Raw genomic sequence first — 24,866 nt, 5'->3', positions numbered from 1 at the left:
CAAATAGCATTCGATCCTCTTCCGAGGAAGTACAGTGCATTGGACTGTAGAGAAGCTCCTGTTTTACTTAGTTTCCAATACTGAGTTAAACTAGATATGCCCCGTATGTGTAGGAAGCACAGTTCTTTTGGTTTGAGCTAGCTCACTGTAATGGACCTTTTGGAAACACATTAGAGTGCAAGAATGCCCTTTTCTCAAAAGCAGAGTGTTTTTCTTGTATGGCAAACTAGGGTTCAATTAAACTTCCTAAACGGGGTTGAATCACATTAAGTGTGAAGTTCTAGCAGCAAGTGTTAATTCAGGGTAAGAACACCACTCTTGTGCTATTCTGGCCATACACAGTGCAATTAGCATTTGCATGTGTTCCCAGCAAGTACAGTGTATTAGACTGAAGAGAAGCTCCTCTTTTACTTAGTTTCCAATACAGAGTTGAACTAGATATGCCACCTTTGTGGAGGATGCTCAGTTTTTTTGTTTTGAGCTAGCTCACAGTACTGGACCTATTGAAAACAGATTAGAGTGCAAGAATGCCCTTTTCTCAAAAGCAGACTGTTTTTCTTGAATGACAAACTAGGGTTCATTAAACTTCCTAAAAGGAGTTTCATCACCTTAATTTCAAATTCTACCAGCAAGTGTTAGTTAAGGGTAAGAACACCACTCTTGTGCTATTCTGGCCATACACAGTGCAAATAGCATTCGCGTCTGTTCCCAGCCAATATAGCTTATTGGACTGAAGAGAAGCTCCTGTTTTACTTAGTTTCCAATACTGAGATGAACTAGATATGCCCCATTTGTGGAGGAAGCACAGTTCTTTTGTTTGGACCTAACTCATTGTACTGGCCTTATAGGAAAAACTGTAGAGTGCAAGAATGCCATTTTCTCAAAAGCAGAGTGTTTTTCTTGTATGGCAAACTAGGGTTAAATTGAATTTCCTAAACTGAGTTGAATCACATACAGTTTCAAGTGCTAGCAGCAAGTTTTAATTCAAGGTAAGAACACCACTCTTGTCCTATTCTGGCCATACACAGTGAAATTAGCATTAGCGTCTGTTCCCAGCAAGTACAGTGCATTGGACTCAACAGAAGCTCCCGTGTACGTAGTTTGCAATACTGAGTTGAACTAGATACGCCCCGTTTGTGTAGGAAGCACAGTTCTTTTTTTTTTGAGTATCTCACTATACTGGCCCTATAGGAAACACATTAGAGTGCAAGAATTCCCTTTTCTCAAAAGTAGAGTGTTTTTCTTGTATGGCAAACTAGGGTTCAATTAACTTTCTTAAAGGGAGTTGAATCACATTCAGGTTCAAGTGCTAGCAGCAAGTGTTACTTAAGGGTTAGTACAGCAAAGTTGTGCTATTCTGGCCATACACAGTGCAAATAGCATTTGCGTCTGTTCCCAGCAAGTACAGAGTATTGGACTGAAGAGAAGCTCCTGTTTTACTTAGTTTCCAATACTGAGTTGAATTAGATATGCCCCATTTGTGAAAGGAAATACAGTTCTTTTGTTTTGAGCTACCTCACTGTATTGGCCCTGTAGGAAACACAGTAGAGTGCAAGAATGCCCTTTTCTCAAAAGCAAAGTGTTTTTCTTGTATGGCTAAATAGGGTTGAATTAAACTTCCTATATGGAGTTGAATCACATTAAGTTTCAAATGCTAGCAGCCATTGTTATTTAAGGGTAAGTACACCACTGTTATGCTATTCTGGCCATACACCGTGCAAATACATTCGCGTCTTTTCCCAGCAACTACACTGTATTGGACTGAAGAGAAGCTCCTGTTTTACTTAGTTTCCAATACTGAGTTGAACTAGATAGTCCCCGTTTGTGGAGGAAGCACAGTTCTTTTTCTTGAGCTAGCTCATTGTACTGGGCCTGTATGAAACACAGTAGAGTGCAAGAATGCCCTTTTCTCAAAAGCAGAGTGTTTTTCTTGTATGTAAACTAGGGTTCATTAAACTTCATACACTGAGTTGAATCAATTTCAGTTTCAAGTGCTAGCAGCAAGTGTTAATTCAGTGTAAGAAAACCACTTTTGTGCTATTCTGGCTATACACAGTGCAAGTAGCATTCACATCTGTTCCCAGCAAGTACAGTGTATTGGATGGAAGAGAAGCTCTAGTTTTATTTAGCTTCCAATAATGAGTTGAACTACATATGCCCCGTTTGTGCAGGAAGCACAGTTCTTTTGTTTTGAGCTAGCTCACTGTACTGGCCCTATAGGAAACATATTAGACTGCAAGAATGCCCTTTTCTCAAAAGCAGAGTGTTTTTCTTGTATGGCAAAACAAGGTTCAATTAAACTTCCTACTCGGAGTCGAATCACATTCAGTTTCAATTGCTAGCAGCAAGTGTTAATTAAGGCTAAGTACACAAATATTGTGCTATTCTGGCCAAACACAGTGCAAATAGCATTCGCGTCTGTTCCCAGCAAGTTCAGTGTATTGGACTGAAGAGAAGCTCCTGTTTTACTGACTCTCCAATACTGAGTTGAACTAGATATGCCCCGTTTGTGGAGGAAGCACAGTTCTTTTGATTTGAGCTAGTTCACTGTACTGGCCATATAGCAAACACAGTAGAGTGCAAGAATGCCCTTTTCTCAAAAGCAGAGTTTTTCTCTTGTATTGCAAACTAGGTTTTAATAAAACTTCCTAAACGGAGTTGAATTACATTCAGTTTCAACTGCTAGCAGCAAGTGTTAATTCAGAGTAAGAAAACCACTTTTGTGCTATTCTGGCCATACACAATGCAAATAGCATTCACATCTATTCCCAGCAAGTAAAGTGTATTGGACTGAAGAGAAGCTCCTGTTTAACTTATTTTCCAATACTAGTTGGACTAGATATGCCCCGTTTGTCGAGGAAGCACAGTTTTTTTGTTTTGAGCTAGCTCACTGTACTGGCCCTATAGGAAACATCTAATACTGCAAGAATGCCCAATTCTCAAAAGCAGAGTGTTTTTCTTGAAAGGCAAACTAGGTTTCAATTAAACTTACTAAAGGGAGTTGAATCACATTAAGTTCAAAGTTCTAGCAGCAAGTGTTCATTCAGGCTAAGAACACCACTCTTGTGCTATTCTGGCCATACACAGTGCAAATAGCATTCAAGTATGTTCCCAGCAAGTACAGTGTATTGGACTGAAGACAAGCTCCGGTTTTACCTAGTTTCCAATACTGAGTTGAACTAGATATGCCCTGTTTTTTTGGAGGCACAATTCCTTTGTTTTGAGCTAGCTCAATGTACTGGCCCTATAGGAAAAACTGTAGAGTGCAAGAATGCCCTTTTCTCAAAAGCAGAGTGTTTTTCTTGTATGCCGAACTAGGGTTCAATTGAACTTCCTAAACTGAGTTGAATCACATTCAGTTTCAAGTGCTAGCATCAAGTGTTTATTCAGGGTAAGAACACCACTCTTGTGCTATTCTGGCCATACACAGTGCAAATAGCATTTGTGCCTGTTCGCAGCATGTACAGTGTATTGGACTGAAGAGAATCTCCTGTTTTACTTAGTTTCAAATACTAAGTTGAACTAGATATGCCCAGTTTGTGGAGGAAGCTCATTTTTTTTTTGTTTTGAGCTAGCTCACAGTACTGGACCTATTGGAAGCAGACTAGAGTGCAAAAATGCCCTTTTCTCAAAAGCAGAGTTTTTTTCTTAAATGGCAAACTAGGATTCTAAACATCCTAAACGGAGTTTAATCACCTTAATTTCAAGTTCTAGCAGCAACTTTTAGTTAAGGGTAAGAAAACCACTCTTGTGCTATTATGGCCATACACAGTGCAAATAGCATTCTTGTCTGTTCCCAGCCAATATAGTTTATTGGACTGAAAAGAAGCTCCTGTTTTACTTAGTTTCCAATACTGAGTTGAACTAGATATGCCCTGTTTGTGGAGGAAGCACAGTTTTTTTGTTTTGAGCTAGCTCACTGTACTGGCCCTACAGGAGACACAGTAGAGTGCAAGAATGCCCTTTTTTCAAAAGCAGAGTGTTTTTCTTGTATGGAAAACCAGGATTCATTTAATCTTCCTAAACGGAGTAGAATCACATTCAGTTTCAATTTCTAGCAGCAAGTGTTAATTCAGGGTAACAACACAACTCTTGTGCTTTTCTGGCAATACACAGTGCAAATACCATTAGCGTCTGTTCCCAGCAAGTACAGTGTATTGGACTGAAGAGAAGCTCCTGTTTTACTTAGTTTCCAATACTGATTTGAATTAGATATGCCCCATTAGTGTAGGAAACACAGGTCTATTTTCTGAGCTAGCTCATTGTACTGGGCCTGTAGGAAACACAGTAGAGTGCAAGAATGCTCTTTTCTCAAAAGCAGAGTGTTTTTCTTGTATGGCAAACTAGGGTTAAATTAAACTTCATAAACCGAGTTGAATCACATTCAGTTTCAAGTGCTAGCAGCAAGTGTTAATTCAGGGTAAGAAAACCACTTTTGTGCTATTCTGGCCCTATACAGTGCAAGTAGCATTCACATCTGTTCCCAGCAATTACAGTGTAGTGGACTGAAGAGAATCTCTAGTTTTATTTAGCTTCCAATACTGAGTTGAACTAGATATGCCCCGTTCCTGGAGGAAGCACAGTTCTTTTGTTTTGAGCTTGCTCACTGTACTGACCCTATAGGAAACATATTAGACTGCAAGAATGCCCTTTTCTCAAAAGCAGAGGGTTTTTCTTGTATGGCAAAACAAGGTTCACTTAAACTTCCTACTCGGAGTTGAATCACATTCAGTTTCAAGTGCTAGCAGCAAGTGTTAATTCAGTGTAAGTACACAAATATTGTGCTATTCTGGCCATACACAGTGCAAATAGCATTCGCGTCTGTCCCATCAAGTTCAGTGTATTGGACTGAAGAGAAGCTCCTGTTTTACTGACTCTCCAATACTGAGTTTAACTAGATATGCCCCGTTTGTGGAGGAAGCACAGTTCTTTTGCTTTGAGCTAGTTCACTGTACTGGCCCTATAGCAAACACAGTAGAGTGCAAGAATGCCCTTTTCTCAAAAGCAGAGTGTTTCTCTTGTATGGCAAACTAGGTTTTAATAAAACTTCCTAAACGGAGTTGAATTACATTCAGTTTCATGTGCTAGCAGCAAGTGTTATTTCAGAGTAAGAACACCACTTTTGTGCTATTCTGGCCATACACAATGTAAATAGCATTCACATCTATTCCCAGCAAGTAAAGTGTATTGGACTGAAGAGAAGCTCCCGTTTAACTTATTTTCCAATACTAGTTGGACTAGATATGCCCCGTTTGTGGAGGAAGCACAGTTCTTTTGTTTTGAGCTAGCTCACTGTACTGGCCCTATAGGAAACATCTAAGACTGCAAGAATGCCCAATTCTCAAAAGCAGAGTGTTTTTCTTGTAAGGCAAACTAGGTTTCAATTAAACTTCCTAAAGGGAGTTGAATCACATTCAGTTCAAAGTTCTAGCAGCAAGTGTTCATTCAGGGTAAGAACACCACTCTTGTGCTATTCTGGCCATACACAGTGCAAATAGCATTCAAGTATGTTCCCAGCAAGTACAGTGTATTGGACTAAAGACAAGCTCCTGTTTAACTCAGTTTCCAATACTGAGTTGAACTAGATATGCCCTGTTTTTTGGGAAGCACAGTTCCTTTGTTTTGAGCTAGCTCACTGTACTGGCACTATAGGAAAAACAGTTTAGAGTGCAAGAATGCCCTTTTCTCAAAAGTAGAGTTTTTTTCTTGAATGGCAAACTAGGGTTCATTTGAAATTCCTAAACAGAGTTTAATCACCTTAATTTCAAGTTCTAGCAGCAAGTGTTAGTTAAGGGTAAGAAAACCATTCTTGTGCTATTCTAGCCATACACTGTGCAAATAGCATTCGCGTCTGTTCTCAGCCAATATAGTTTATTGGACTGAAGAGAAGCTCCTGTTTTACTTAGTTTCCAATACTGAGTTGAACTAGATATGCCCTGTTTGTGGAGGAAGAACATTTGTTTTGAGCTAGCTCACTGTACTAGCCCTACAGGAGACACAGTAGAGTGCAAGAATGCCGTTTTCTCAAAAGCAGAGTGTTTTTCTTGTATGGCAAACTAGGGATTAATTAACTTTCCTAAAGGGAGTTGAATCACATTTAGGTTCAAGTGCTAGCAGCAAGTGTTACTTAAGGGTTAGTACAGCAAAGTTGTGCTATTCTAGCCATAAACAGTGCAAATAGCATTCGCATCTGTTCCCAGCAAGTACAGTGTATTGCACTGAAGAGAAGCTCCTGTTTTACTTAGTTTCCAATACTGAGTTGAACTAGATAGGCCCCGTTTGTGGAGGAAGCACTGTTCTTTTGTCTTGAGCTAGCTCATTGTACTGGGCCTGTAGGAAACACTGTAGAGTGCAAGAATGCTCTTTTCTCAAAAGCATAGTGTTTTTCTTGTATGGCAAACTAGGGTTCAATTAAACTTCATAAATCGAGTTGAATCACATTCAGTTTCAAGTGCTAGCAGCAAGTGTTAATTCAGGGTAAGAAAACCACTTTTGTGCTATTCTGGCCATATACAGTGCAATTAGCATTCACATCTGTTCCCAGCAATTACAGTGTATTGGACTGAAGAGAAGCTCTAGTTTTATTTAGCTTCCAATACTGAGTTGAACTAGATATGCCCCGTTTTTGGAGGAAGCACAGTTCTTTTGTTTTGAGCTAGCTCACTGTACTGGCCCTATAGGAAACATATTAGACGGCAAGAATGCCCTTTTCTCAAAAGCAGAGGGTTTTTCTTGTATGGCAAAACAAGGTTCAATTAAACATTCTACTCGGAGTTGAATCACATTCAGTTTCAAGAGCTAGCAGCAGGTGTTAATTAAGAGTAAGTACACAAATATTGTGCTATTCTGCCCATACACAGTGCAAATAGCATTCGCGTCTGTCCCAGCAAGTTCAGTGTATTGGACTGAAGAGAAGCTCCTGTTTTACAGACTCTCCAATACTGAGTTGAGCTAGATATGCCCCGTTTGTGGAGGAAGCACAGTTCTTTTGCTTTGAGCTAGTTCACTGTACTGGCCCTATAGCAAACACAGTAGAGTGCAAGAATGCCCTTTTTTCAGAAGCAGAGTGTTTTTCTTGTATGGCAAACTAGGTTTTAATAAAAGTTCCTAAACGGAGATGAATTACATTCAGTTTCAAGTGCTAGCAGCAAGTGTTAATTCAGAGTAAGAACACCACTTTTGTGCTATTCTGGCCATACACAATGCAAATAGCATTCACATCTATTCCCAGCAAGTGAAGTGTATTGGACTGAAGAGAAGCTCCCGTTTAACTTATTTTCCTATACTAGTTGCACTAGATATGCCCCGTTTGTGGAGGAAGCACAGTTCTTTTGTTTTTAGCTAGCTCACTGTACTGGCCCTATAGGAAACATCTAAGACTGCAAGAATGCCCAATTCCAAAAAGCAGAGTGTTTTTCTTTTAAGGCAAACTAGGTTTCAATTAAACTTCCTAAAGGGAGTTGAATCACATTCAGTTCAAAGTTCTAGCAGCAAGTGTTCATTCAGGGTAAGAACACCACTCTTGTGCTCTTCTGGACATACACAGTGCAAATAGCATTCAAATATGTTCCCAGCAAGTACAGTGTATTGGACTGAAGACAAGCTCCTGTTTTACTTAGTTTCCAATACTGAGTTGAACTAGATATGCCCTGTTTTTTGGGAAGCACAGTTCCTTTGTTTTGAGCTAGCTCACTGTACTGGCCATATAGGAAAAACATTAGAGTGCAAGAATGCCCTTTTCTCAAAAGAAGAGTGTTTTTATTGTATGACAATCTAGGGTTCAATTGAAATTCCTAACCTGAGTTGAATCACATTTAGTTTCAAGTGCTAGCATCAACTGTAAATTCAGGGTAAGAACACCACTCTTGTGCTATTCTGGCCATACACAGTGCAAATAGCATTTGTGCCTGTTCCCAGCATGTACAGTGTATTTGACTGAAGAGAATTTCCTGTTTTACTTAGTTTCAAATACTAAGTTGAACTAGATATGCTCCGTTTGTGGAGGAAGCTCATTTTTTTGTTTTGAACTAGCTCACAGTACTGGACATATTGGAAACAGATTAGAGTGCAAGAATGCCCTTTTCTCAAAAGCAGAGTTTTTTTCTTGAATGGCAAACTAGGGTTCATTAAACATCCTAAACGGAGTTTAATCCCCTTAATTTCAAGTTCTAGCAGCAAGTGTTAGTTAAGGGTAAGAAAACCACTCTTGTGCTATTCTGGCCAAACACAGTGCAAATAGCATTCGCGTCTGTTCCCAGCCAATATAGTTTATTGGACTGAAGAGAACCTCCTGTTTTACTTAGTTTCCAAACTGAGTTGACTAGATATGCCCTGTTTGTGGAGGAAGCAAAGTTCTTTTGTTTTGAGCTAGCTCACTGTACTGGCCCTACAGGAGACACAGTAGAGTGCAAGAATGCCCGTTTTTCAAAAGCAGAGTGTTTTTCTTATATGGAAAACCAGGATTCATTTAATCTTCCTAAATGGAGTTGAATCACATTCAGTTTGAATTTCTAGCTGCAAGTGTTAATTCAGGGTAACAACACCACTCTTGTGCTATTCGGGCCATACACAGTGCAAATAGCATTCGCGCCTGTTCCCACCCAGTATAGTGTTTAGGACTGAAGAGAAGCACCTTTATTATTTAGTTTCCAATACTGAGTTGAACTAGATATTCCCCGTTTGTGGAGGAAGCACAGTTCTTTTGTTTGGAGCTAGCTCACTGTACTGGCCCTATAGGAAACATATTAGACTGCAAGAATGCCCAATTCTCAAAAGCAGAGTGTTTTTCTTGTATGGCAGACTAGGGTTCAATTGAACTTCCTAAACTGAGTTGAATCACATTCAGTTTCAAGTGCTAGCATCAAGTGTTAATTCAGGGTAAGAACACCACTCTTATGCAATTCTGGCCATACACAGTGCAAATAGCATTCGCGCCTGTTCCCACGCAGTACAGTGTTTAGGACTGAAAAGAAGCACCTTTTTTTCTTAGTTTCCAATACTGAGTTGAACTAGATATGCCCTGTTTGTGGAGGAAGCACAGATCTTTTGTTTGGAGCTAGCTCACTGTTGGCCCTATAAGAAACACAGTAGAGTGCAAGAATGCCCTTTTCTCAAAGCAGAGTGTTTTTCTTGTATGGCAAACTAGGGTTTACTTAACTTTTAAACGGAGTTGAATTACATTCAGTTTCAAGTGCTAGCAGCAAGTGTTAATTCAGAGTAAGAACACCACTTTTGTTCTATTCTGGCCATACACAATGCAAATAGCATTCACATCTATTCCCAGCAAGTAATGTGTATTGGACTGAAGAGAAACTCCCGTTTGACTTATTTTCCTATACTAGTTGAACTAGATATGCCCCGTTTGTGGAGGAAGCACAGTTCTTTTGTTTTGAGCTAGCTCACTGTACTGGCCCTATAGGAAACATATTAGACTGCAAGAATGCCCAATTCTAAAAAGCAGAGTGTTTTCTTGTAAGGCAAACTAGGTTTCAATTAAACTTCCTAAAGGGAGTTGAATCACATTCAGTTCAAAGTTCTAGCAGCAAGTGTTCATTCAGGGTAAGAACACCACTCTTGTGCAATTCTGGCCATACACAGTGCAAATAGCATTCAAGTATGTTCCCAGCAAGTACAGTGTATTGGACTGAAGACAAGCTCCTGTTTTGTTTAATTTCCAATAGTGAGTTGAACTAGATATACCCTTTTTTTTGGAATGCACAGGTCCTTTGTTTTGAGCTAGCTCACTGTACTGGCCCTATAGGAAAAACAGTAGATTGCAAGAATGCCCTTAACTCAAAAGCAGAGTGTTTTTCTTGTATGGCAAACTAGGGTTCAATAAAACTTCCTAACCTGAGTTGAATCACATTGAGTTTCAAGTGCTAGCATCAAGTGTTAATTCAGAGTAAGAACACCACTCTTATGCTATTATGGCCATACACAGTGCAAATAGCATTTGCACCTGTTTCCAGCAAGTACAGTGTATTGGACTGAAGAGAAGCTCTAGTTTTACTTAGCTTCCAATACTGAGTTGAACTAGATATGCCCCGTTTTTGGAGGAAGCTCAGTTTATTTTGTTTTGAGCTATCTCACAATACTGGACCTATTGGAAACAGTTTAGAGTGCAAGAATGCCCTTTTCTCAAAATCAGAGTTTCTTTCTGGAATGGCAAACTCGGGTTCATTAAACTTCCTAAACGGATTTTAATCACCTTAATTTCAAGTTCTAGCAGCAAATGTTAGCTAAGGGTAAGAAAAACACTCTTGTGCTACTCTGGCCATACACAGTGCAAATAGCATTCGCGTCTGTTCGCAGCCAATATAGTTTATTGGACTGAAGAGAAGCTCCTGTTTTACTTAGTTTCCAATACTGAGTTGAACTAGATATGCCCTGTTTGTGGAAGAAGCACAGTTCTTTTGTTTTGAGCTAGCTCACTGTACTGGCCCTACAGGAGACACATTAGAGTGCAAGAATGCCCTTTTTTCAAAAGCAGAGTGTTTTTACTGTATGGAAAACCAGGATTCATTTACTCTACCTAAACGGAGTTGAATCACATTCAGTTTCAATTTCTACCAGCAAGTGTTAATTCAGGGTAACAACACAACTCTTGTGCTATTCCGGCCATACATTGAGCAAATAGCATTCGTGCCTGTTCCCACCCAGTACAGTGTTTAGGACTGAAGAGAAGCACTTTTATTACTTAGTTTCCAATACTGAGTTGAACTAGATATGCCCCGTTTGTGGAGGAAGCACAGTTCTTTTGTTTGGAGCTAGCTCACTGTACTGGCCCTATAGGAAACACAGTAGAGTGCCAAGAATGCCCTTTTCTCAAAGCAGAGTGTTTTTCTTGTATGGCAAACTAGGGTTTAATTAAACTTCCTAAACTGAGTTGAATCACATACAGTTTCAAGTGCTAGCAGCAAGTTTTAATTCAAGGTAAGAATACAACTCTTGTGCTGTTCTGGCCTTACAGAGTGCAAATAGCATTAGCGTCTGTTCCCAGCAAGTACAGTGTATTGGACTGAAGAGAAGCTCCTGTTGTACTTAGTTTCCAATACTGAGTTGAACTAGATATGCCCCGTTTGTGTAGGAAGCACAGTTCTTTTGTTTTGAGTAGCTCACTCTACTGGCCCTATGGGAAACACATTAGAGTGCAAGAATGCCCTTTTCTCAAAAGCAGAGTGTTTTTCTTGTATGGCAAACTAGGGTTCAATTAACTTTCCTAAATGGAGTTGAATCACATTCAGGTTCAAGTGCTAGCAGCAAGTGTTACTTAAGGGTTAGTACAGCACTGTTGTGCTATTCTGGCCAAACACAGTGCAAATTACATTCGCGTCTGTTCACAGCAACTACACTGTATTGGACTGAAGAGAAGCTCCTGTTTTACTTAGTTTCCAATACTGAGTTGAACTAGATATGCCCTGTTTTTTGGGAAGCACAGTTCCTTTGTTTTGAGCTAGCTCACTGTACTGGCCCTATAGGAAAAACAGTTTAGAGTGCAAGAATGCCCTTTTCTAAAACGCAGAGTTTTTTTCTTGAATGGCAAACTAGGGTTCATTTGAACTTCCTAAACAGAGTTTAATCACCTTAATTTCAAGTTCTAGCAGCAAGTTTTAGTTAAGGGTAAGAAAACCACTCTTGTGCTATTCTAGCCATAAACTGTGCAAAGAGCATTCGCGTCTGTTCCCAGCCAATATAGTTTATTGGACTGAAGAGAAGCTCCTGTTTTACTTAGTATCCAATACTGAGTTGAACTATATATGCCCTGTTTGTGGAGGAAGCACAGTTCTTTTGTTTTGAGCTAGCTCACTGTACTGGCCCTACAGGAGACACAGTAGAGTGCAAGAATGCCCTTTTCTCAAAAGCAGAGTGTTTTTCTTGTATGGCAAACTAGGGATCAATTAACTTTCCTAAAGTGAGTTGAATCACATTTAGGTTCAAGTGCTAGCAGCAAGTGTTACTTAAGGGTTAGTACAGCAAAGTTGTGCTATTCTGGCCATACACAGTGCAAATAGCATTCATATCTGTTCCCAGCAAGTACAGTGTATTGCACTGAAGAGAAGCTCCTGTTTTACTTAGTTTCCAATACTGAGTTGAACTAGATAGGCCCCGTTTGTGGAGGAAGCACAGTTCTTTTGTCTTGAGCTAGCTCATTGTACAGGGCCTGTAGGAAACACAGTAGACTGCAAGAATGCCCTTTTCTCAAAAGCAGAGTGTTTTTCTTGTATGGCAAACTAGGGTTCAATTAAACTTCATAAACCGAGTTGAATGACATTCAGTTTCAAGTGCTAGCAGCAAGTGTTAATTCAGGGTAAGAAAACCACTTTTGTGCTATTCTGGCTATATACAGTGCAAGTAGCATTCACATCTGTTCCCAGCAATTACAGTGTATTGGACTGAAGAGAAGCTCTAGTTTTATTTAGCTTCCAATACTGAGTTGAACTAGATATGCCCCATTTGTGGAGGAAGCACAGTTCTTTTGTTTTGAGCTAGCTCACTGTACTGGCCCTATAGAAAATATATTAGACTGGAAGAATGCCCTTTTCTCAAAAACAGAGGGTTTTTCTTGTATGGCAAAACAAGGTTCAATTAAACTTCCTACTCAGAGTTAAATCACATTCAGTTTCAAGTGCTAGCAGCTAGTGTTAATTAAGGGTAAGTACACAAATATTGTGCTATTCTGGCCATACACAGTGCAAATAGCATTCGCGTCTGTCCCAGCAAGTTCAGTGTATTGGACTGAAGAGAAGCTCCTGTTTTACAGACTCTCCAATACTGAGTTGAACTAGATATGCCCTGTTTGTGGAGGAAGCACAGTTCTTTTGCTTTGAGCTAGTTCATGTACTGGCCATATAGCAAACACAGTAGAGTGCAACAATGCCTTTTCCTCAAAAGCAGAGTGTTTTTCTTGTATGGCAAACTAGGTTTTAATAAAACTTCCTAAACGGAGTTGAATTACATACAGTTTCAAGTGCTAGCAGCAAGTGTTAATTCAGAGTAAGAACACCACTTTTGTGCTATTCTGGCCATACACAATGGAAATAGCATTCACATCTATTCCCAGCAAGTAAAGTGTATTGGACTGAAGAGAAGCTCCCGTTTAACTTATTTTCCAATACTAGTTGGACTAGATATGCCCCGTTTGTGGAGGAAGCACAGTTCTTTTGTTTTGAGCTAGCTCACTGTACTGGCCCTATAGGAAACATCTAAGACGGCAAGAATGCCCAATTCTCAAAAGCAGAGTGTTTTTCTTGTAAGGCAATCTAGGTTTCAATTAAACTTCCTAAAGGGAGTTGAATCACATTCAGTTCAAAGTTCTAGCAGCAAGTGTTCATTCAGGGTAAGAACACCACTCTTGTGCTATTCTGGCCATACACAGTGCAAATAGCATTCAAGTATGTTCCCAGCAAGTACAGTGTATTGGACTGAAGACAAGCTCCTGTTGTACTTAGTTTCCAATACTGAGTTGAACTAGATATGCCCTGTTTTTTGGGAAGCACAGTTCCTTTGTTTTGAGCTAGCTCACTGTACTGGCCCTATAGGAAAAACAGTACAGTGCAAGAATGCCCTTTTCTCAAAAGAAGAGTGTTTTTATTGTATGACAAACTGGGGTTCAATTGAAATTCCTAACCTGAGTTGAATCACATTCAGTTTCAAGTGCTAGCATAAACTGTTAATTCAGGGTAAGAACACCACTCTTGTGCTATTCTGGCCATACACAGTGCAAATAGCATTTGTGCCTGTTCCCAGCATGTACAGTGTATTTGACTGAAGAGAATTTCCTGTTTTACTTAGTTTCAAATACTAAGTTGAACTAGATATGCTCCGTTTGTGGAGGAAGCTCATTTTTTTTGTTTTGAGCTAGCTCACAGTACTGGACCTATTGGAAACAGATTAGAGTGCAAGAATGCCCTTTTCTCAAAAGCAGAGTTTTTTTCTTGAATGGCAAACTAGGGTTCATTAAACATCCTAAACGGAGTTTAATCCCCTTAATTTCAAGTTCTAGCAGCAAGTGTTAGTTAAGGGTAAGAAAACCACTCTTGTGCTATTCTGGCCAAACACAGTGCAAATAGCATTCGCGTCTGTTCCCAGCCAATATAGTTTATTGGACTGAAGAGAACCTCCTGTTTTACTTAGTTTCCAACACTGAGTTGACTAGATATGCCCTGTTTGTGGAGGAAGCAAAGTTCTTTTGTTTTGAGCTAGCTCACTGTACTGGCCCTACAGGAGACACAGTAGAGTGCAAGAATGCCCGTTTTTCAAAAGCAGAGTGTTTTTCTTGTATGGAAAACCAGGATTCATTTAATCTTCCTAAATGGTGTTGAATCACATTCAGTTTGAGTTTCTAGCAGCAAGTGTTAATTCAGGGTAACAACACCACTCTTGTGCTATTCGGGCCATACACAGTGCAAATAGCATTCGCGCCTGTTCCCACCCAGTATAGTGTTTAGGACTGAAGAGAAGCACCTTTATTACTTAGTTTCCAATACTGAGTTGAACTAGATATTCCCCGTTTGTGGAGGAAGCACAGTTCTTTTTTTTGGAGCTAGCTCACTGTACTGGCCCTATAGGAAACATATTAGACTGCAAGAATGCCCAATTCTCAAAAGCAGAGTGTTTTTCTTGTATGGCAAACTAGGGTTCAATTGAACTTCCTAAACTGAGTTGAATCACATTCAGTTTCAAGTGCTAGCATCAAGTGTTAATTCAGGGTAAGAACACCACTCTTGTGCAATTCTGGCCATACACAGTGCAAATAGCATTCACATCTATTCCCAGCAAGTAAAGTGTATTGGACTGAAGAGAAACTCCCGTTTAACTTATTTTCCTATACTAATTGAACTAGATATGCCCCGTTTGTGGAGGAAGCACAGTTCTTTTGTTTTGAGCTAACTCACTGTATTGGACCTATAGGAAACATATTAGACTGCAAGAATGCCCAATTCTAAAAAGCAGAGTGTTTTCTTGTAAGGCAAACTAGGTTTCAATTAAACTTCCTAAAGGGAGTTGAATCACATTCAGTTCAAAGTTCTAGCAGCAAGTGTTCATTCAGGGTAAGAACAACACTCTTGTGCATTTCTGGCCATACACAGTGCAAATAGCATTCAAGTATGTTCCCAGCAAGTAAAGTGTATTGGACTGAGGACAAGCTCCTGTTTTGTTTAGTTTCCAATAGTGAGTTGAACTAGATATACCCTTTTTTTGGGAAGCACAGGTCCTTTGTTTTGAGCTAGCTCACTGTACTGCCCCTATAGGAAAAACAGTAGATTGCAAGAATGCCCTTAACTCAAAAGCAGAGTGTTTTTCTTGTATGGCAAACTAGGGTTCAATTAAACTTCCTAACCTGAGTTGAATCACATTGAGTTTCAAGTGCTAGCATCAAGTGTTAATTCAGGGTAAGAACACCACTCTTATGCTATTATGGCCATACACAGTGCAAATAGCATTTGCACCTGTTCCCAGCAAGTACAGTGTATTGGACTGAAGAGAAGCTCTAGTTTTACTTAGCTTCCAATACTGAGTTGAACTAGATATGCCCCGTTTTTGGAGGAAGCTCAGTTTATTTTGTTTTGAGCTAGCTCACAGTACTGGACCTATTGGAAACAGTTTAGAGTGCAAGAATGCCCTTTTCTCAAAATCAGAGTTTCTATCTGGAATGGCAAACTCCGGTTCATTAAACTTCCTAAACGGATTTTAATCACCTTAATTTCAAGTTCTAGCAGCAGATGTTAGCTAAGGGTAAGAAAAACACTCTTGTGCTATTCTGGCCATACACAGTGCAAATAGCATTCGCGTCTGTTCGCAGCCAATATAGTTTATTGGACTGAAGAGAAGCTCCTGTTTTACTTAGTTTCCAATACTGAGTTGAACTAGATATGCCCTGTTTGTGGAAGAAGCACAGTTCTTTTGTTTTAAGCTAGCTCACTGTACTGGCCCTATAGGAGACACATTAGAGTGCAAGAATGCCCTTTTTTCAAAAGCAGAGTGTTTTTCCTGTATGGAAAACCAGGATTCATTTACTCTACCTAAACGGAGTTGAATCACATTCAGTTTCAATTTCTACCAGCAAGTGTTAATTCAGGGTAACAACACAACTCTTGTGCTATTCCGGCCATATATTGAGCAAATAGCATTCGTGCCTGTTCCCACCCAGTACAGTGTTTAGGACTGAAGAGAAGCACCTTTATTACTTAGTTTCCAATACTGAGTTGAACTAGATATGCCCCGTTTGTGGAGGAAGCACAGTTCTTTTGTTTGGAGCTAGCTCACTGTACTGGCCCTATAGGAAACACAGTAGAGTGCCAAGAATGCCCTTTTCTCAAAGCAGAGTGTTTTTCTTGTATGGCAAACTAGGGTTTAATTAAACTTCCTAAACTGAGTTGAATCACATACAGTTTCAAGTGCTAGCAGCAAGTTTTAATTCAAGGTAAGAACACAACTCTTGTGCTGTTCTGGCCTTACAGAGTGCAAATAGCATTAGCGTCTGTTCCCAGCAAGTACAGTGTATTGGACTGAAGAGAAGCTCCTGTTGTACTTAGTTTCCAATACTGAGTTGAACTAGATATGCCCCGTTTGTGTAGGAAGCACAGTTCTTTTGTTTTGAGTAGCTCACTCTACTGGCCCTATAGGAAACATATTAGAGTGCAAGAATGCCCTTTTCTCAAAAGCAGAGTGTTTTTCTTGTATGGCAAACTAGGGTTCAATTAACTTTCCTAAAGGGAGTTGAATCAAATTCAGGTTCAAGTGCTAGCAGCAAGTGTTACTTAAGGGTTAGTACAGCACTGTTGTGCTATTCTGGCCAAACACAGTGCAAATTACATTCGCGTCTGTTCACAGCAACTACACTGTATTGGACTGAAGAGAAGCTCCTGTTTTACTTAGTTTCCAATACTGAGTTGAACTAGATAGGCCCCGTTTGTGGAGGAAGCACAGTTCTTTTGTTTTGAGCTAGCACATTGTTCTGGGCCTGTAGGAAACACAGTAGAGTGCAAGAATGCCCTTTTCTCAAAAGCAGAGTGTTTTTCTTGTATGGCAAGCTAGGGTTCAATTAAACTTCATAAACGGAGGTGAATCACATTCAGTTTCAAGTGCTAGCAGCAAGTGTTAATTCAGGGTAAGAAAACCACTTTTGTGCTCTCTGGCCATACACAGTGCAAGTAGCATTCACATCTGTTCCCAGCAAGTACAGTGTATTGGACTGAAGAGAAGCTCTAGTTTTACTTAGATTCCAATACTGAGTTGAACTAGATATGCCCCGTTTGTGGAGGAAGCACAATTCTTTTGTTTTGAGCTAGCTTATTGTACCCTCCCTATAGAAAACATATTGGACTGCAAGAATGCCCAACTCTCAAAAGCAGAGTGTTTTTCTTGTATGGCAAAACAAGGTTCAATTAAACTTCCTACTCGGAGTTGAATCACATTCAGTTTCAAGTGGTAGCAGCAAATGTTAATTAAGGGTAAGTACACAAATATTGTGGTATTCTGGCCATACACAGTGCAAAAAGCATTCGCATCTGTCCCAGCAAGTTCAGTGTATTGGACTGAAGAGAAGCTCCTCTTTTACTGACTTTCCAATACTGACTTGAACTAGATATGCCCCGTTTGTGTAGGAAGCACAGTTCTTTTGTTTTGAGCTAGTTCACTGTACTGGCTCTAAAGGAAACATATTAGACTGCAAGAATGCCCAATCCTCAAAATCAGAGTGTTTTTCTTGTAAGGCACCTAAGTTTCAATTAAACTTCCTAAAGGGAGTTGATTCACATTCAGTTCAGAGTTCTAGCAGCAAGTGTTCATTCAGGGTAAGAACACCACTCTTGTGCTAATCTGGCCATACATAGTGCAAATAGCATTCAAGTATGTTCCCAGCAAGTACAGTGTATGGGACTGAAGAGAAGCTCCTGTTTTACTTAGTTTCCAATACTGAGTTGAACTAGATATACCCCGTTGGTGGAGGAAGCACAATTATTTTAATTTGAGCTAGCTCACTGGACTGGCCCTATAGGAAACACAGTAGAGTGTAAGAATGCCCTTTTCTCAAAAGCAGAGTTTTTTTTTCTTGTATGCCAAACTAGGTTTAAATTAAACTTCCTAAACGGAGTTGAATCACATTCAGTTTCAAATGCTACCAGCAAGTGTTAATTCAGGGTAAGAACACCACTCTTGTGCTATCTGGACATCCACATGAGAATAGCATTAGCTTCTGTTTCCAGCAAGTACAGTTTATTGGATTGAAGAGAATCTCCTGTTTTACCTAGTTTCCAATACTGAGTTGAAATAGATATTCCTCGTTGTGTAGGATGCACAGTTCTTTTGTTTTAAGCTATCTCACTGTACTGGCCCTAAAGGAAACACAGTAGAGTGCAAGAATGCCCTTTTCTCAAAAGCAGAGTGTTTTTCTTGGATGGCAAATTAGGGTTCAATTAAACTTCCTAAAGGGAGTTTAATTGCATTCAGTATAAAGTTCTAGCACCAAGGGTTATTTAAGTGTAAGTACACCACTCTTGTGCTATTCTGGCCATACACAGTGCAAATAGCTTTCGCGTCTCTTCCCAGCAAGTAAGTGTATTGGACTGAAGAGAAGTTCCTGTTTTACTTAATTTCCAATATTGAGTTGAAGTAGATATGTCCCTTTTGTGTAGAAAGCACAGTTCTTTTGTTTTGAGCTAACTCACAGTACTGGACCTATTGCAAACAGATTAGAGTGCAAGAATGCCCTTTTCTCAAAAGCAGAGTGTTTTTTTAGTATGGCAAACTAGGGTTCAATTAAACTTCCTACTCAGAGTTGAATCACATTCAGTTTCAAGTTCTAGCAGCAAGTGTTAATTCAGAGTAAGGACACCACTCTTGTGTTATTCTGGCCATACAGAGTGCAAATAGCTTTCCCGGGTGTTCCCACCAAGTACAGTGTATTGGACTGAAGAGAAGCTCCTGTTTTATTTAGTTTCCAATATTGAGTTGAACTAGATATGCCCCGTTTGTGTAGGAAGCACAGTTTTTTGTTTGAGCTAGCTCACTTTACTGGCCATATAGGAAACACAGTAGAGTGCAAGAATGCCCTTTCTCAAAAGCAGAGTGTTTTTCTTGGATGGCAAATTAGGGTTCAATTAAACTTCCTACACGGAGTTGTATCACATTCAGTTTCAAGTGCTATCAGCAAGTGTTAATTCAGGGTAAGAACACGACTCTTGTGCTATTCTGGCCATAAACAGTGCAAATAGCATTCACCTGTGTTCCCAGCAAGTACAGTGTATTGGATTGAAGAGAAGATCCCATTTTACTTAGTTTCCAATACTGAGTTGTACTAGATATGTCCCGTTTCTGTCGGAAGCACTGTTGTTTTGTTTTGAACTACCTCACTGTACTGGCACTATAGGAAACACAGTAGAGTGCAAGAATTCCCTTTTCTCAAAGCAGAGTCTTTTTCATGTATGGCAAACTAGGGTTCAATTAAACTTCCTAAACGGAGTTGAATCACATTCAGTTTCAAATGCTAGCATCAAGTGTTAATTCAGGGTAAGAACACGACTCTTGTGTTAATCTGGACATACACAGTACAAATAGCATTTGTGCCTGCTCCCAGCAAGTACAGTGTATTGGACTGAAGAGAATCTCCTGTTTTACATAGTTTACAACACTTAGTTGATCTAGATATGCCCCGTTTGTGGAGGATGCTCAGTTTTTTTTGTTTTTTGATAGCTCACAATACTGGACTTATTGGAAACAGATTAGAGTGCAAGAATGCCCTTTTCTCAAAAGCAGAGTTATTTTCTTGAATTGCAAACTAGTGTTCATTAAACTTCCTAAACGGAGTTTAATCACCTTTATTTCAAGTTCTAGCAGCAAGTGTTAGTTAAGGCTAAGCAAACCACTTTTTTACTATTCTGGCTTACACATTGCAAATAGCATTCGCGACTGTTCCCAGCCAGAATAGTGTATTGGACTGAAGAGAAGCTCCTGTTTTACTTAGTTTCCAATACTGAGTTGGACTAGATATGCCCCGTTTGTGGAGGAAGCACAGTTCTTTTGTTTTGAGCTAGCTCACTGTACTGGCCCTATAGGAGACACAGTAGAGTGCAAGAATGCCCTTTTTTCAAAAGCAGAGTGTTTTTCTTGTATGGAAAACCAGGATTCATTTAAACTTCCTAAACGGAGATGAATCACATGCAGTTTCAATTTCTAGCAGCAAGTGTTAATTCAGGGTAACAACACCACTCTTGTGCTATTCTGGCCATACACAGTGCAAATAGCATTCGCGCCTGTTCCCACCCAGTACAGTGTTTAGGACTGAAGAGAAGCACCTGTTTTACTGAGTTTCCAATACTGAGTTGAACTAGATATGCCCCGTTTGTTTAGGAAGCACAGTTCTTTTGTTTTGAGTAGCTCACTGTATTGCCCTATAGGAAACACATTATAGTGCAAGAATGCCCTTTTCTCAAAAGCAGAGTGTTTTTTTGTTTGGCAAACTAGTGTTCAATTAAACTTCCTAAAGGGAGTTGAATCACATTCAGGTTCAAGTGCTAGCAGCAAGTGTTACTTAATGGTTAGTACACCACTGTTGTGCTATTCTGGCCATAAACAGTGCAAACAGCTTTCATAGCTGTTCCCAGCAGGTACAGTGTATTGGACTGAAGAAAAGCTCCCGTTTTACTTAGTTTACAATACTGAGTTGAACTAGATATGCCCCGTTTGTGTCGGAAGCACAGTTATTTTGTTTTGAAATACCACACTGTACTGGCCCTATAGGAAACACATTAGAGTGCAAAAATGCCCTTTTCTCAAAAGCAGAGTGATTTTCTTGTATGGCAAACTAGTGTTCAATTAAACTTTCTAAACGGAGTCGAATCACATTCAGTTTGAAGTTCTAGCAGCAAGTGTTAATTCAGGGTAAGAAAACCACTCTTGTGCTATTCTGGCCATACACAGTGCAAATAGCATTCGCCTCTGTTCCCAGCAAGTAAAGTGTATTTCACTGAAGAGAAGCTCCTGTTTTACTCAGTTTCCAATACTGAGTTGAACTAGATATGCCCCGTTTGTGTAGGAAGCACAGTTCTTTTGTTTTGAGCTTGCTCATTGTATGTGACCTATAGGAAACAGAGAAGAGTGCAAGAATGCCCTTTTCTCAAAAGCAGAGTGTTTTTTTTGTATGGCAAACTAAGGTTCATTTAAACTTACTAAAAGGAGTTGAATCACATTCAGTTTCAACTGCTAGCAACAAGTGTTAATTCAGGGTAAGTACACCACTGTTGTGCTACTCAGGCCATATCAGTAAAAATGGCATTCGCGTCTGTTCCCAGCAAGTACAGTGTATTGGACTGAAGAGAAGCTCCTGTTTTACTTAGTTTCCAATATGAGTTGAACTAGATATCCCCGTTTTTGTAGGAAGCACAGTTCTTTTATTTCGAGATACCTCACTGTACTGGAACTATAGGAAACAGAGTAGAGTGCAAGAATGCCATTTTCTCAAAAGCAGAGTCTTTTTCATCTATGGCAAACTCGGGTTCAATTAAACTTCCTAAACGGAGTTGAATCACATTCAGTTTCAAGTTCTAGCAGCAAGAGTTAATTCAGTGTAAGAACACCACTCTTGTGCTATTCTGGATATACACAGTGCAAATACCTTTCGCAGCTGTTCCCATCAAGTACAGTGTATTGGACTGAAGGGAAGCTCGTGTTTTACTTAGTTTCCAATACTGAGTTGAACTAGATATGCCCCGTTTGTGTAGATAGCACAGTTCTTTGGTTTTGAGCTAGATCACTGTACTGGCCCTATTGGAAACACAGTAGAGTGCAAGAATGCCCATTCTCAAAAGCAGAGTGTTTTTCTTTTATGGCAAACTAGGGTTCAATTAAACTTAATAAATGGAGTTGAATCACATTCAGTTTCAACTCTAGCAAAAGTGTGAATTCAGTGTAAGTACACCACTGTTGTGCTATTCTGGCCATACACAGTGCAAATAGCATTCGAGCCTGTTCTGAGTAACTACACTGTATTGGACTGAATTGAAGTTCCTGTTTTACTGAGTTTCCAATACTGAGTTGAACTAGATATGCCCCGTTTGTGGGGAAAGCACAGTTCTTTTGTTTTGAGCTAGATCACTGTACTGGCCCTATTGGAAACACAGTAGAGTGCAAGAATGCCCATTCTCAAAAGCAGAGTGTTTTTCTTGTATGGCAAACTAGGGTTCAAATAACTTAATAAACGGAGTTGAATAACCTTCAGTTTCAACTCTAGCAAAAGTGTGAATTCAGTGTAAGTACACCACTGTTGTGCTATTCTGGCCATACACAGTGCAAATAGCATTCGAGCCTGTTCTGAGCAACTACACTGTATTGGACTGAATTGAAGTTCCTGTTTTACTGAGTTTCCACAACTGAGTTGAACTAGATATGCCCCGTTTGTGGGGGAAGCACAGTTCTTTTTTTTTTTTGAGCTAGATCAATGTACTGGCCCTATAGGAAACACAGTAGAGTGCAAGAATGATCTTTTCTCAAAAGCAGAGTGTTTTTCTTGTATGGCAAACTAGGGTTCAATTAAACTTCCTAAACGGAGTGGGATCCCATTCATTTTCAACTGCAAGCATCAAGTGTGAATTCAGGGAAAGTACACCACTGTTGTCCTATTGTGGCCATACATAGTGCAAATAGCATTCCTGTCTGTTCCCAGAATTACAGTGTATTGGACTGAAGAGAAGCTCCTGTTTTACTTAGTTACCAATATTGAATTGAACTAGATATGCCCCATTTGTGTAGAAGCACAGTTTTTTTTTTTGTTTTGAGCTAGACCACTATACTGGCCCTATCGGAACACAGTAGAGTGCAAGAATGCCCTTATCTCAAAAGCAGAGTGTTTTTCTTGTATGGCAAACTGGGTTCAATTAAACTTTCTAAATGGAGTTGAATCACATTCAGTTTCAAGTGCTAGCAACAAGTGATAATACAGGGTAAGATCACGACTCTTGTGCTATTCTGGCCATACACAGTGCAAATAGCATTTACCTCTGTTCACAGCATGTACAGTGTATTGGACTGAAGAGAAGCTCCCGTTTTACTTAATGTCCAATACTGAGTTGTGCTAGATATGCCCGTTTGTGTCGGAAGCACTATTCTTTTGTTTTGAGCTACCTCACTGTAATGGCCCTATAAGAATCACATTAGAGTGCAAGAATGCCCTTTTCTTAAAAGCAGAGTGTTTTTCTTGTATGACAAACTAGGGTTCAATTAAACTTCCTAAACGGAGTTGAATCACATTCAGTTTCAAGTGCTAGCAGCAAGTCTTAATTCAGGGTAAGAACACAGCTGTTGTGTTATTCTGGCCATAAACAGTGCAAATAGCATTCGCGTCTGTTCCCAGCAAGTACAGTGTATGGGACTGAATAGAAGCTCCTGTTTTACTTAGTTTCTAATATTGAGTTGAACTAGATATGCCAGGTTTGTGTAGAGGGCACAGTTCTTTTGTTTTTAGATACCTCACTGTACTGGCTTTTTAGGAAACACAGTAGAGTGCAAGAATGCCCTTTTCTCAAAAGCAGAATGTTTTCTTGGATGGCAAATTAGGGTTCAATTAAACTTCCCAAACGGAGTTGAATCACATTCAGTTTCAAGTGCTAGCAGCAAGTGATAATTCAGGGTAAGAACACGACTCTTCTGCTATTCTGGCTATACACAGTGCAAATAGCATTCACCTCTGTTCCCAGCATGTACAGTGTATTGGACTGAAGAGAACCTCCCGTTTTACTTAGTTTCCAATACTGAGTTGAACTAGATATGCCCTGTTGTGTCCGAAGCACTGTTCTTTTGTTTTGAGCAACCTCACTGTACTGGCTCTATAGGAAAGACAGTAGAGTGCAAGAATGCCCTTTTCTCAAAAGCAGAGTCTTTTTCATGTATGTCAAACTAGGGTGAAATTAAACTTTCTAAACGGAGTTGAATCACATTCAGTTTCAAGTGCAAGCAGCAAGTGTTAATTCATGGTAAGGACACCACTCTTGTGCTATTCTGGCCACACATAGTGCAAATTACATTGGCATCTGTTCCCAGCAACTACACTGTATTGGACTGACGAGAAGCTCCTGTTTTACTTAGTTTCCAATACTGAGTTCAGGTAGATATGCCCCGTTTGTGTAGGAAGCACAGTTCTTTTGTTTTGAGCTAGATCACTGTACTGGCCCTAATGGAAACACAGTAGAGTGTAAGAATGCCCTTTTTTCAAAACCAGAGTGTATTTCTTGTATGGCAAAGTAGGGTTCAATTAAACTTCCTAAACGGAGTTGAATGACATTCAGTTTCAAGTGCTAGCAGCAAGTGTTAATTCAGGCTAAGCACACCACTGTTGTGCTATTCTGGCCATAAACAGTGAAAATGGCATTTTCGTCTGTTCCCATCAAGTACAGTGTACTGGACTGAAGAGATGCTCCTGTTTTACTTAGTGTCCAATTAAGAGTTGACTAGATATGCCCCGTTTGTGTAGGAAGCCCAGTTTTTTGTTTTGAGCCAGATCACTGTACTGGCCCGATAGGAAACACATTAGAGTGCAAGAATGCCCTTTTCTCAAAAGCAGAGTGTTTTTCTTGTATGGCAAACTAGCGTTCAATTAAACTTCCTAAACGGAGTTGAATCACATTCAGTTTCAAGTGCTAGCAGCATGTGTTATTTCAGGCTAAGCACACCACTGTTGTGCTATTCTGGCCATAAACAGTGAAAATGGCATTTTCGTCTGTTCCCATCAAGTACAGTGTACTGGACTGAAGAGATGCTCCTGTTTTACTTAGTTTCCAATTAAGAGTTGACTAGATATGCCCCGTTTGTGTAGGAAGCCCAGTTCTTTTGTTTTGAGCCAGATAACTGTACAGGCCCGATAGGAAACACATTAG

The sequence above is a fragment of the Peromyscus maniculatus genome, chromosome 18 (assembly GCF_049852395.1).
Source record: "Peromyscus maniculatus bairdii isolate BWxNUB_F1_BW_parent chromosome 18, HU_Pman_BW_mat_3.1, whole genome shotgun sequence".
Taxonomy (NCBI): Eukaryota; Metazoa; Chordata; class Mammalia; order Rodentia; family Cricetidae; genus Peromyscus; species Peromyscus maniculatus.
The sequence above is the reverse complement of the archived record's forward strand: the minus strand, read 5'-3'. Positions refer to the sequence as shown.